At 48.3% G+C, this 12,610-nt stretch overlaps 1 long non-coding RNA gene across 1 annotated transcript in view; it reads left to right on the top strand.

Annotated features, from left to right (window-relative positions):
* Positions 1-3,149, top strand: part of LOC130125554 (uncharacterized) — a 31,779-nt gene extending 28,630 nt beyond the window's left edge. Inside the window, exon 3 of the long non-coding RNA XR_008811454.1 lies at positions 3,096-3,149. This is a non-coding gene — a long non-coding RNA (uncharacterized LOC130125554). The remainder of the gene's footprint in view (positions 1-3,095) is intronic.
* The last annotated feature ends 9,461 nt before the right edge of the window (positions 3,150-12,610 follow it).

Here is a 12,610-nt window from a genome sequence, read left to right as displayed (position 1 = left end):
TTATGAAACCAAATTTAAGCGTCTTGTGGAAGTGATCAGTAGTAGGCAGAGCTTTAGAGCCAGTAATAGGTGAAAGATTAATTGGAATTAGACTCCTTGTTGAGGGTTTTGGCCACCAACGCTTTGGACGATATGTGGTCACATTCTTGATAACATTAGCTGTTTGGTTTTGTAGATTATTAGGTACTTTGTCGCACATCTCACCACTACCAGTGGTAGGAATAATTACTAGATCATTGTGATTCACTCATTTAGGAGAGGAGAGCTTGGGAGCAATACAGCAGGGTAGGGAGACAGTCTCAATGTTATAGACCAAGCTATCAGACTGATAATCTACACTATGGGAAATTCCCTGACTAATCATATTAATTAAACTACTTGACTCCACATCCGCACTAGATGTAACCCGAGCAGGCTGTCTAATCACCTGCAACCTGCTGAATGATAAGTCCCTAGTGTCAAAGTAAACAGCTATCTATATTGCTAGACAAAAGAATGGCGCCGTCCCCAGTAGGGTGGATGCCGTCCACTTTCAGCAGGTAAGGGTGGCCCCAGAAAGGCCAGTTATCAACAAAGCCAAATCCCTGCTCATTACAGTAACGAGTCAGCCAGCGGTTCATTGAGGTGAGCCTACTGTACATCTAATCATTACCCCTCACTGGTAAGGGACCAGAGATAATTAATCGATGCCGACACATCTTTCTGGCAAACTCAAGCATTCTGACTAGGCTGGCTTTTGTGATCTCTGATTGCTTCATCCTAGCATTATTGGTGCCGACATGAATAACAATGTTGCTGAAAGTAGTGGTGCTGTGTGCCTGGGTTCCCTGACTCTCCCTCCGTGATGCCAGCACCCTAAGATTAGCCTCTATGTCGGAGACTCTGGTCCCGGGTAAACAGTGAACCAAGGCTGGCGAAGCTAATCTAACATTGCGGGTAATGGAGTCTCCTATCACTAGCGTGCGTTGCTTTACTCTGTCGACAGAAGGGGAGAAGCGCGATGGCCGGTAGGACTACCAACAGGGCTGGTGAGTGGAGAAAGCCGGTTTGCAGTCGGGAGAGGTGAATGCAGACCAGGCCACATGACCGGTGGCTTGCTCTTGCGAGCCTTCCCACACCGGTAAACAGAGACAAACTCCACTGCATCTGCTGACGAAGCTGAGCTAGTGCTAACAATAGCAGGCCTGCTGTCAGGCCCGGGGCTACTGAGCTAGTGCTAACAATAGCAGGCCTGCTGTCAGGCCCGGGGCTACTGAGCTAGTGCTAACAATAGCGGGCCTGCTGTCAGGCCCGGGGCTACTGAGCTAGTGCTAACAATAGCGGGTCTGCTGTCAGGCCCGGGGCTACTGAGATAGTGCTAACCATAGCGGGCCTACTGTCAGGCCCGGGGCTACTGAGATAGTGCTAACCATAGCGGGCCTGCTGTCAGGCCCGGGGCTACTGAGCTAGTGCCAACAATAGCGGGCCTACTGTCAGGCCCGGGGCTACTGAGCTAGTGCTAACAATAGCAGGCCTGCTGTCAGGCCCGGGGCTACTGAGCTAGTTCTATCAATAGCAGGCCTGCTGTCAGGCCCGGGGCTACTGAGCTAGTGCTAACAATAGCAGGCCCGCTGTCAGGCCCGGGGCTACTGAGCTAGTGCTGACAATAGCAGGTCTGCCGTCAGGCCCGGGGCTATTGAGCTAGTGCTAACAATAGCAGGCCTGCTGTCAGGCCCGGGGCTACTGAGCTAGTGCTAATGTAACGGGGGCAGTTCTATGCTGTTCTATGCCGGTCAACCTGCTGCACGCCCGTCACTCTCATCATTAGCTCTGCGTTGTGTTCTATTTTGGGTGGGGCCCCAGGTGTTGTGGGGGTCCCTCAGTCTCTCATCATCATCATCATCATCATGATCAAGGAAGGAGGGGGGACACACAGGACTCTATTTGGCCCACCTTGCCATTTATTTTGGTTTCAAACCCTTCGACAAACGTCCCAGCGGGAGCGGTGTTTCTTACGGACGTGGGGGTCGAAGTTCAACCACTGCCGGACTTCACTCGTGTGCGTTAGAAGGAGAAACCGTCCACGGGACTCCGATGTAAGAAAGGATAAACAAGTATTTTATCCCACAGCTTGTAGTATCTTCTTACAGGGATACTCACGGTTACGTTCTCCTCAACCAGCAAAACTGTCCTACGGTAAGAAACACGCGTGGCTCGGCTCGATCGCTGCTTGAGACTCCTCCCACAAAACAAAAATGGCCTCTCCCGCGTTCCCTCTTCCGTGTACCCACAAGACCTCTCTCTTAAAGCGACAGTACAAGTATATGACGGTCGTTGGAAAACATACATAAAAGTAAATAATGACATAAAATAAAATGTAGTAAACACAAACAACAGCACACAGACAGGATTTGGTGATATTTCATACTCAAACAAAATAAAATAAAAACATTAATTTTAACCTGGTTACACTAGCAATAGCAGGCCTGCTGTCAGGCCCGGGGCTAAGGCTATCTGGAGGACCCGTCACGTCTAAGGTAATCCTAGCCGAAAGCAGCTGCTCTAACTCACGGTCACGTCTCTCTAGTAGAGACAACCTGTCTGTAACTACGGAGCAGTCACCACAAACCATCGTTTTAACCAGGCTGCTTTGACTGCGAGTGCAATAGAGCTAGCTGCTAAGCTAGGCTAAGCTCAATGCTAGTAACAAACTGGCAACAGGAAGCTACCTACTAAACACAAGATTCGTATAAGAAAGAAACTAGGTAATCTGGCGATAAGTGAACTAAGCACAGAAAATAGCTAAATCAGAACAAAATGAGGAGGTTAGGGCAGAATGTAAAGAACTAATGATAGAAAAAATAAAAGTTGTCGATCTCACGAAGCCGCCGCTCACGAAGGCGGAAGCGGAAACAGCTGGCAGCGGTCGGTCAACTCGGCGGAAGTGTACTGCATCACACACGTGGATGGCCTGCAGGAGCTGCGGGTGAAGACGATGGATATCTCCCTGCCTGGTCATGCCATCACGAAAGCTCTGGCAGGGAAGTATGGTGCTGCAGCTGCAGAACTCACATCCCTCCTCCTCGGCACCTACATACTTACCGGATGTGACACAGCGAGCTGTCTGTACAGAAGAGGAAAAAGGCGGGCTTACACAGCTGCCATTCAACACCTGACAGACCTTGTGCCGCTGTGCAGGATGCTCGGGAGGAGGTCGTAACAGCGTCAAGGCCATACAGGGTGTCGCTCTGTGGCAGGAGTGGCTTTGCTGGTACTCTGGATGCACTGCCAGCCCAAGGAGACATCCACCAACTGAAGGTGGCTTCCTGTCTCACCTTCGCCGAGGCCTGCATCGCTTGGCTGTGTGTAAGGGGGCACACATGGCTCAGCCAACCTACCCGGCTGCCAGTGGTGTTGGGAGACAGCTTGTCAATGGCAACCATGATGCCGAAGGAGGCGAAACACAGCAAATACTGTCGCTGCAAGAAAAGCACGTGTGCCCGAGGAGGCTGCTGTGCAAGAGCCAGTGTGGAGTGTGGCATTGCATGTCTCTGCACCGGGGACCCCAACACATGTTCAAGGATCGAACTTGCGGTTGAAGACAGTGACGCATAACGTAAGTAGGCCTTGTGTGTGTGTGTGTGTGTGTGTGTGAGTGTGTGTGTGAGAGAGAGGGGGGGAGAGGGTGCATCTTGTGTTTGCTTGCTGCTGTATAACCCACCCTGCCTGTCTTGTTCGCTGTCTCCTCAGGTGGTGAGGGTGGAGGTCCGTCCCCAGAGCGGTATCTGCAGCGGGACACCCTCCTAACCGTCCCACCTCACAGGGACCTGCTGCACCTTGTTAATCAAGTTATGTTACATTAGTTGGTTCAGTTGAAGGTTCATTTCATCTTGTTGTAATTAGTTGTCATCTGACGCAATAAAATAATAAAAACCATGTTGCGGTTTTACATTTCTGGTGTTGCACATTTCCACTGGGAGAAGAGAGTTATGTTAAAATTAACAAGATGCCTTGGCCAGCAACTCCCATATTTACCTAATGTGTGTGTGTGTGTGTGTGGTGTTAGTGTGTGTGTGTGTGTGTGTGTGTGTGTGTGTGTGTGTGTGTGTGTGTGTGTGTGTGTGTGTGTGTGTTAGTGTAGATAGCGGGACTGAAAACTAAAGCACTTATGACCCTAATTCTTTCTGGAGGTGGTAGGTATGGCCTCAGAGAGTACGGGAGAAATCCCAGAAAATTAAAATTACGCATAATTTAGACAGATTTAGACGGGTGGATAACCAAACCGCTACATTGTAGCGGAGTTCTTCTACTATTTTGCATAATGCCAAAACATTTCAAGTCCCAGAAATTTTTTTTATTCAGGGGAAAAAATCAAAGATGCTCAGAATCATCTGAAATGCCGAGAAAAGTGTTTTTTAGCCATTTGTAGAAAAATGCATATTTATGCATAATTATGCATAATTTTAATTTTCTGGGATTTTTCCCTTTACTCTCTGAGACAATACCTACCACCTCCAAAAAGAATTAGGATCATAAGTGCTTTAGTTTTCGGTCCCGCTATCTACACTAACACACACACACTAACACCACACACACACACACACACACACACACACTAACACCACACACACACACACACACATTCCGAAAATATATGAGTGGATTTTTCTGGGACTTAGAAATGTTTTGGCATTATGCAAACTATATGCATTTTTGCAAAAACGCACTTATGATCCTAATTTTTTTTGGAGGTGGTAGGTATTATGCATACTTATGCATAATATGCATTTTCTAAAAATGGCTAAAAACCGCTTTTCTCGGCATTTCAGATGATTCTGAGCATTTGGGGGAGGGAGTTGGAGTGGGGGGGGGGTTTAGGGGCAGGGGGAAGGCGGTTAGCTGGCAGGATGAAGATTTAGACGGGTGGAGAACCAAACCGCTACATTGTAGCGGGGCTCTTCTAGTGACGTTTATAATGTGGACACTAACGACCATGTTAAATACCCAGCATGTCTTTCGGGATTTGGAGAGCAGCCCAACATGCTATGGAGGTTCTGATCCTGTTGATCGCCAGCTAGCAGTGAAATCGCCACAGAACCACTGATTTGGGTTGGGTTTGTATAATCCCTCCTGTGGAGTGAGTATACTGTTTGGTGTAAAGAATGGCATACTGACTGATGTCATAACTCGGGGCCGTAGTTGAGTGCCGATGAAATTAGTGGAAAAACGACTACATTTTTTGGCATTAAATTGATCCCAAACCATGAAGAAATGGACTTTCAGAGTTATGTTTTCAGTGGGTGCTGTCGCCGCATGTGTTCTGTGTATCTGGGATGCATTTATTGACAGCCTACCCAACCCACTGAGGATTTGGAGGAGAAAACAATAAAAAATTTCCCCCATTTTTCTGTCAAAACATGAAGGGTGCATACACTACAGTGGCCTCCATTTTTTCCGCGATGTTTCCGGCAGAGCAGACCCTTCAGCCATCGGGCCTTAGTGTCCAAGTTAACAGAATAACCCAAACAGAAGGTCCGGCAGAGCAGACCCTTCAGCCATCGGGCCTTAGTGTCCAAGTTAACAGAAAAACCCCAAACAGAAGGTCCAGCAGAGCAGACCCTTCAGCCATCGGGCCTTAGTGTCCAAGTTAACAGAAAAAACCCAAACAGAAGGTCCAGCAGAGCAGACCCTTCAGCCATCGGGCCTTAGTGTCCAAGTTAACAGAATAACCCAAACAGAAGGTCCGGCAGAGCAGACCCTTCAGCCATCGGGCCTTAGTGTCCAAGTTAACAGAAAAAACCCAAACAGAAGGTCCAGCAGAGCAGACCCTTCAGCCATCGGGCCTTAGTGTCCAAGTTAACAGGAAAAAACCCAAACAGAAGGTCCAGCAGAGCAGACCCTTCATCCATTGGGCCTTAGTGTCCAAGTTAACAGAAAAAAGCCAAACAGAAGGTCCGGCAGAGCAGACCCTTCAGCCATCGGGCCTTAGTGTCCAAGTTAACAGAAAAAACCCAAACAGAAGGTCCAGCAGAGCAGACCCTTCAGCCATCGGGCCTTAGTGTCCAAGTTAACAGAAAAAACCCAAACAGAAGGTCCAGCAGAGCAGACCCTTCATCCATTGGGCCTTAGTGTCCAAGTTAACAGAAAAAACCCAAACAGAAGGTCCAGCAGAGCAGACCCTTCAGCCATCGGGCCTTAGTGTCCAAGTTAACAGAAAAACCCAAACAGAAGGTCCAGCAGAGCAGACCCTTCAGCCATCGGGCCTTAGTGTCCAAGTTAACAGAAAAAAGCCAAACAGAAGGTCCGGCAGAGCAGACCCTTCAGCCATCGGGCCTTAGTGTCCAAGTTAACAGAATAACCCAAACAGAAGGTCCAGCAGAGCAGACCCTTCAGCCATTGGGCCTTAGTGTCCAAGTTAACAGAAAAAACCCAAACAGAAGGTCCAGCAGAGCAGACCCTTCATCCATTGGGCCTTAGTGTCCAAGTTAACAGAATAACCCAAACAGAAGGTCCGGCAGAGCAGACCCTTCAGCCATCGGGCCTTAGTGTCCAAGTTAACAGAAAAAACCCAAACAGAAGGTCCAGCAGAGCAGACCCTTCAGCCATCGGGCCTTAGTGTCCAAGTTAACAGAAAAAACCCAAACAGAAGGTCCGGCAGAGCAGACCCTTCAGCCATCGGGCCTTAGTGTCCAAGTTAACAGAATAACCCAAACAGAAGGTCCGGCAGAGCAGACCGTGGCAGGGTCAACCCGTCGTGGAGCCTGTGGATCCCTTGACTACCTGCAGGTATTTGGTTCTTGGCAGGCGGGCCTGGAAAAGCTTCCCTTGGTGGTGTTGCTTCACCCTTGGCTTGCATTACAGTAACTCTGTGTGTGTGTGTGTGTGTGTGTGTGTGTGTGTGTGTGTGTGTGTGTGTGTGTGTGTGTGTGTGTGTGTGTGCGTGTGTAACGGAAGTTAGAGGGTTAACTTTGCAGCTAATAATTGCAGCCATGTGTTCGTCTCCTGCTCGTTCTGGTGGAAAGCAAGTGATTCCGGGAGCTTGTCTCTGCTTTTCAACAAGCACAGATAGAAACATTGTTTTCTCCAGACTCTCTTTTTATTAGTGTTTGTTAACGTTGCGAACAATAGTTGCTACAACTGTATCGGTTTTTTTTAAACATACATAAAAAATAACGGCATATTGCGGTGACCCACATCTATATAACGAGAGACGTTCACCTAAGAGGACGGTGTACCTTTAAGGGAAGAGGCGAGGGGTCAGATCATGCACTTCCGCTTCCGGTACACAGTTCAGCGTCGTTGTCGAATGTATGACATGCTAAGGTGGAGCTAGTAAACTACCTCGGCTACGTCTACTCTCACGTCTCCTGTCTCGTTGTTTTCTAACTCCACAATATAAACATTGTGTAAGGCAAAAACAGTAGTTCGGAACATAGTGTAACGTGCATGGATAAGCAGACCCGCTGGCCGCTGGCCGCCGGCTGGCGGGCGGGTCCGACCCTTTAGCCGAGCGGTCAGCGATGCGTCCTGCGGTGCGGGCGACACGGGTTCGCTTCCCGGCCGCGGCACTTCCTGTGGTCCCGTTGTCCCCCGAATTCGCTACAATATATACATACATATATAAAAGAACTAGAAGAGCCCCGCTACAATGTAGCGGTTTGGTTCTCCACCCGTCTAAATCTCCCTCCTCTTCACCCTGCCAGCTAACCGCCTTCCCCCTGCCCCCAAACCCCCCCCCCACTCCAACTCCCTCCTCCCAAATGCTCAGAATCATCTGAAATGCCGAGAAAAGTGGTTTTTAGCCGTTTTTAGAAAATGCATATTTTGCATAATTATTATAATTATTTTAATTTTCTGCTATTTTTCTGGTCCTCTCTGGAACAATACCTACCACCTCCAAAGAAAATGAGGCTCATAAGTGCATTTTTGCAAAAATGCATATATTTTGCATAACGCCAAAACATTTCTAAGTCCCAGAACTTTTTTTTTATATAGGTGAAAAAAATCAGAGATGCTCAGAATCATCTGACATGCCGAGAAAAGTGTTTTTTAGCCATTTTTAGAAAAATGCATATTTTGCATAATTATGCATAATTTTAATTTAATGTTCTGCTACTTTTTATAGGTGCCCCTGATCATCCCCAATAACCTCCAGAAAGAATCGAGGCCCCAATTGCTTTAGTTTGGCCGTTTATAGACTCTCACACAGAAACACAGACACACACCACACACACATTGTGACAATACAGGGGTAGATTGTGTGTAGTGAAAGAAAAAAGCCACCCCCACTGCAAAGACTATCAAATAATAATTAAAAAAAGCATCCGTGGTGAATTGCAACATAAGTGCTGTTAATGTTACAGAAGAGTCTGGAGGAGTCGAGTGAGTTTACGAGGAAGAATAACGAGCAGCAGCAGCTTCACCAGAACTGCCATGTCTCTACGTGGTCGAATAGGGGTCGCCATATCTGGAAGAGATTAGCCGTAGACCCACGGAGTGTGTATTTGTTTAATTTCTCTAATTTGCTGAAACGAAGTACACCTCTGATGCAAGCCTCATGGGATGGAGGAGAGAGGATGACTCCCGACGAAGGTTACTTCAGTGGAAGTCGTCGGTCTTCCAGCCGATAACGTCGAGAAGCCGCAAAGGTCGTCCTTCATTTTTGGCAGGACCCCTCTATCTGCTATTACCCCGAAGAGTGCTGTTAATGCAACTGGGTCAAAGGTCACCTGAAGTGCCCCGATAACGTTCCAGAACTACTGGACCAAAACTCGTGGATCAGCGAGGCAGGAGCTCGGCGACACCCGTCACAGACGGGGTTCCTATCAGGGGACATTCGAGGAAGTCCGAGTTTGGTCCGGTGGGTGCAGAGCACAATTTTTTTCCCCCCAGCAAAATCTTTACTAATATATGCAAATTACTTCCAGCAACAAAGAAGCAAATGAGTTCTCATCCAGCAAGAGAGATGGGGAAAGGCCAATAGATTCTTGTCCAACATTAAAATTAGGCCGTCCCTGCCTTCTGCCCAGTGGGGCACTGGGAGAGGCCCCAGCGCCCCACCACCCTCGCCAGGATAAGCGGCTTGGAAAATAAATGGTGATGAATGAATAAACAAAATAATTAAAATCAAATGAGTTTCTCTGCTTTTCACGAGGGTTCCCGTATCGTTACAGTCATGTCTTCCTTTCATTATTTGTACGTCATTACCAAGCTCAAACTCACAGTTCACATGGAACAGAGCGACTCATCCACCCATCATCGGAACCGCTTATCCTGCTGTCAGGGTGGCAGGGATGCTGGAGCCCATCCCAGCAGCCATTGGGCGGCAGGCATGGAGACACCCTGGCCAGGCCACCAGGCCACCACAAGGCACACACACACACACACACACCTAGGGACGCTGTAGTACGGCCGAGTCACCTGACCTACATGTCTTTGGACTGTGGGGTTTATCGCATTCCCAAACACAGTGAAAAGAGGTCCCCTTCTCCTGCCCACACCTGATACACAAGTCCCGGGGAGCACTGCTATACTTGTTTAGCTTTCTGGGGTCACACATGTCCTCATCAGCCAGTTACTACTCTCGGCTGCTCCCGCTAGGGGGCGCCACAGCTGATCGTCCGTTTCCATCTCTTCCTGTCCTCTGCATCTTCCTCTGTCACACCAGCCACCTGCATGTCTTCCCTCACCACATCCATAAACCTCCTCTTTGGCCTTCCTCTTTTCCTCCTCCCTGGCAGCTCCATATTCAGCATCCTTCTCCCAGTATACCCAGCATCTCTCCTCCACACATGTCCAAACCATCTCAATCTTGTCTCTCTTGCTTTGTCTCCACACCGTCCAACCTGAGCTGTCCCTCTAATATACTCCTTCCTAATCCTGTCCTTCTTCATCACTCCCAGTGAAAATCTTATCATCTTCATCTCTGCCACCTCCAGCTCCACCTCCTGTCTTTTCATCAGTGCCACTGTCTCCAAACCATACAACATAGTTGGTCTCACAACCATCTTGTAAACCTTCCCTTTCACTCTTGCTGGTACCCTTCTGTCACAAATCACTCCTGCCACTCTTCTCCACCCACTCCACCCTGCCTGCACCCTCTTCTTCACCTCTCTTCTGTACTCCCCGTTACTTTAGACAGTTGACCCCAAGTATTTAAACTCAAATGCCTTTGTCACCTCCACTCCTTGCATCCTGACCATTCCACTGTCCTCCCTCTCATTCATGTATAGGTATTCCATTTTGCTCCTACTGACTTTCATTCCTATTCTCTCCAGTGCATACCTCCACCTCTCCAGGCTCTCCTCAACCTGCACCCTACTTTCGCTACAGATCACAATGTCATCTGCAAACATCATCGTCCACGGAGACTCCTGCCTGATCTCGTCCATCAACCTGTCCATCACCATTGCAAACAAGAAAGGGCTCAGAGCCTATCCTTGATGTAATCCCACCTCCAACTTGAACCCATCTGTCATTCCAACCACACACCTCACCACTGTCACACTTCCCTCATACATATCCTGCACCACTCCTACATACTTCTCTACCAGTCCTGACTTCCTCATACAATACCACACCTCCTCTCTCGGCACCCTGTCATATGCTTTCTCTAAATCCACAAAGACACAATATAACTCCTTCTGGCCTTCTCTATACTTCTCCATCAACATTCTCAAAGCAAACATCACATCTGTGGTGCTCTTTCATGGCATGAAACCATACTGCTGCTGCTGATCATCACCTCTCCTCTTAACCTAGCTTCTATTACTCTTTCCCATATCTTCATGCTGTGGCTGATCAACTTTATACCTCTGTAGTTGCTACAGTTCTGCACATCACCCTTGTTCTTGAAAATCGGTACCAGTATGCTTCTTCTCCACTCCTCAGGCATCCTCTCACTTTCCAAGATTGTGTTAAACAATCTAGTTAGAAACCCCCACTGCCATCTCTCCTAAACATCTCCATGCCTCCACAGGTATGTCATCAGGACCAACTGCCTTTCCACTCTTCATCCTCTTCATAGCTGCCCTCACTTCCTCCTTGCTAATCCGCTGAACTTCCTGATTCACTATCCCTACATCATCCACCCTTCTCTCTCTCTCATTTTCTTCATTCATCAGCCCCTCAAAGTACTCCTTCCACCTTCTCAGCACACTCTCCTCACTTGTCAGCACATTTCCATCTCTATCCTTGATCGCCCTAACTTGCTGCACATCCTTGGCAGCTCGTTCCCTCTGTCTAGCCAATCGGTACAAGTCCTTTTCTCCTTCCTTAGTGTCTAATCTGTCATACAACTCACCATACGCCTTTTCCTTTGCCTTTGCCACCTCTCTCTTTGCTTTACGCTGCATCTCTTTGTACTCCTGTCTACTTTCTTCATCTCTCTGACTATCTCACTTCTTCTTTGCCAACCTTTTCCTCTGTATAATTTGCTGTACTTCTTCATTCCACCACCAAGTCTCCTTGTCTTCCTTCCTCTGTCCTGATGACACACCAAGTACCTTCCTAGCTGTCTCCCTCACTATTTCTGCAGTGGTTGTCCAGCCATCTGGCAACTCTTCACTACCACCCAGTGCCTGTCTTAACTCCTGCCTGAACTCCACACAACAGTCTTCCTTCTTCAACTTCCACCATTTGATCTTCGGCTGTGTCTTCACTCGCTTCCTCATCTTGGTCTCCAAGTCATCCTACAGACCACCATCCGATGCTGCCTAGCTACGTTCTCCCCTGTCACCACCTTGCAGTCTCCAATCCCTTTTAGATGGTGCCTTCTACATAAGATATAGTCCACCTGTGTGCACTTTCCTCCACTCTTGTACGTCACCCTGTGTTCCTCCCTCTTCTTGAAATATGTATTCACCACAGCCATTTCCATCCTTTTCACAAAATCCACCACCATCTGTCCTTCCACATTTCTCTTCTTGACTCCATACCTTCCCATCACCTCCTCATCACCTCTGTTCCCTTCACCAACATGTCCATTGAAGTCTGCTCCAATCACCCCTCTCTCCTCCTTGGGTACCCTCTCCACCATGTCATCCAACTCACTCCAGAATTCTTCTTTCTCCTCCATCTCACACCCAACTTGCGGGGCATATGTCCTGATAACATTCAGCAATACACCTTCGATTTCCACCTTCATACTCATCACTCTGTCTGACACTCTTCACCTCCAGCACGCTCTTGACATACTCTTCCTTCAGAATTACCCCTACCCCATTTCTCCTCCCATTCACACCATGGTAGAAGAGTTTGAACCCACCTCCGGTACTCCTGGCCTTACTCCCCTTCCACCTGGTCTCTTGCACACACAGTATGCCTACCTTTCGTCTCTCCATCATGTCAGCCAGCTCTCTCCCTTTACCAGTCATAGTGCCAACATTCAAGTTCCAACTCTCACCTCCACATGCCTACCCTTCCTCCTCTCTAGCTGCCTCTGGACATGCCTTCCCCCTCTCCTTCTCCTTCGCCCAACAGTAGCATAGTTTCCACCGACACCCTGCTGGTTAACAGTACTGGTGGCGGTCGTTGGTAACCCGGGCCTCGACCGATCCGGTATGTAAGTCTTATTTATGGTCCGCATATTTGATTTGGCAAAGATTTTACGCCGGATGCCCTTCCTGACGCA

Source organism: Lampris incognitus, chromosome 1, assembly GCF_029633865.1.
Source record: "Lampris incognitus isolate fLamInc1 chromosome 1, fLamInc1.hap2, whole genome shotgun sequence".
In the NCBI taxonomy this organism is placed as follows: Eukaryota; Metazoa; Chordata; class Actinopteri; order Lampriformes; family Lampridae; genus Lampris; species Lampris incognitus.
Note: the sequence above shows the minus strand (reverse complement) of the source record. Positions and strands in the feature narration are given on the sequence as shown.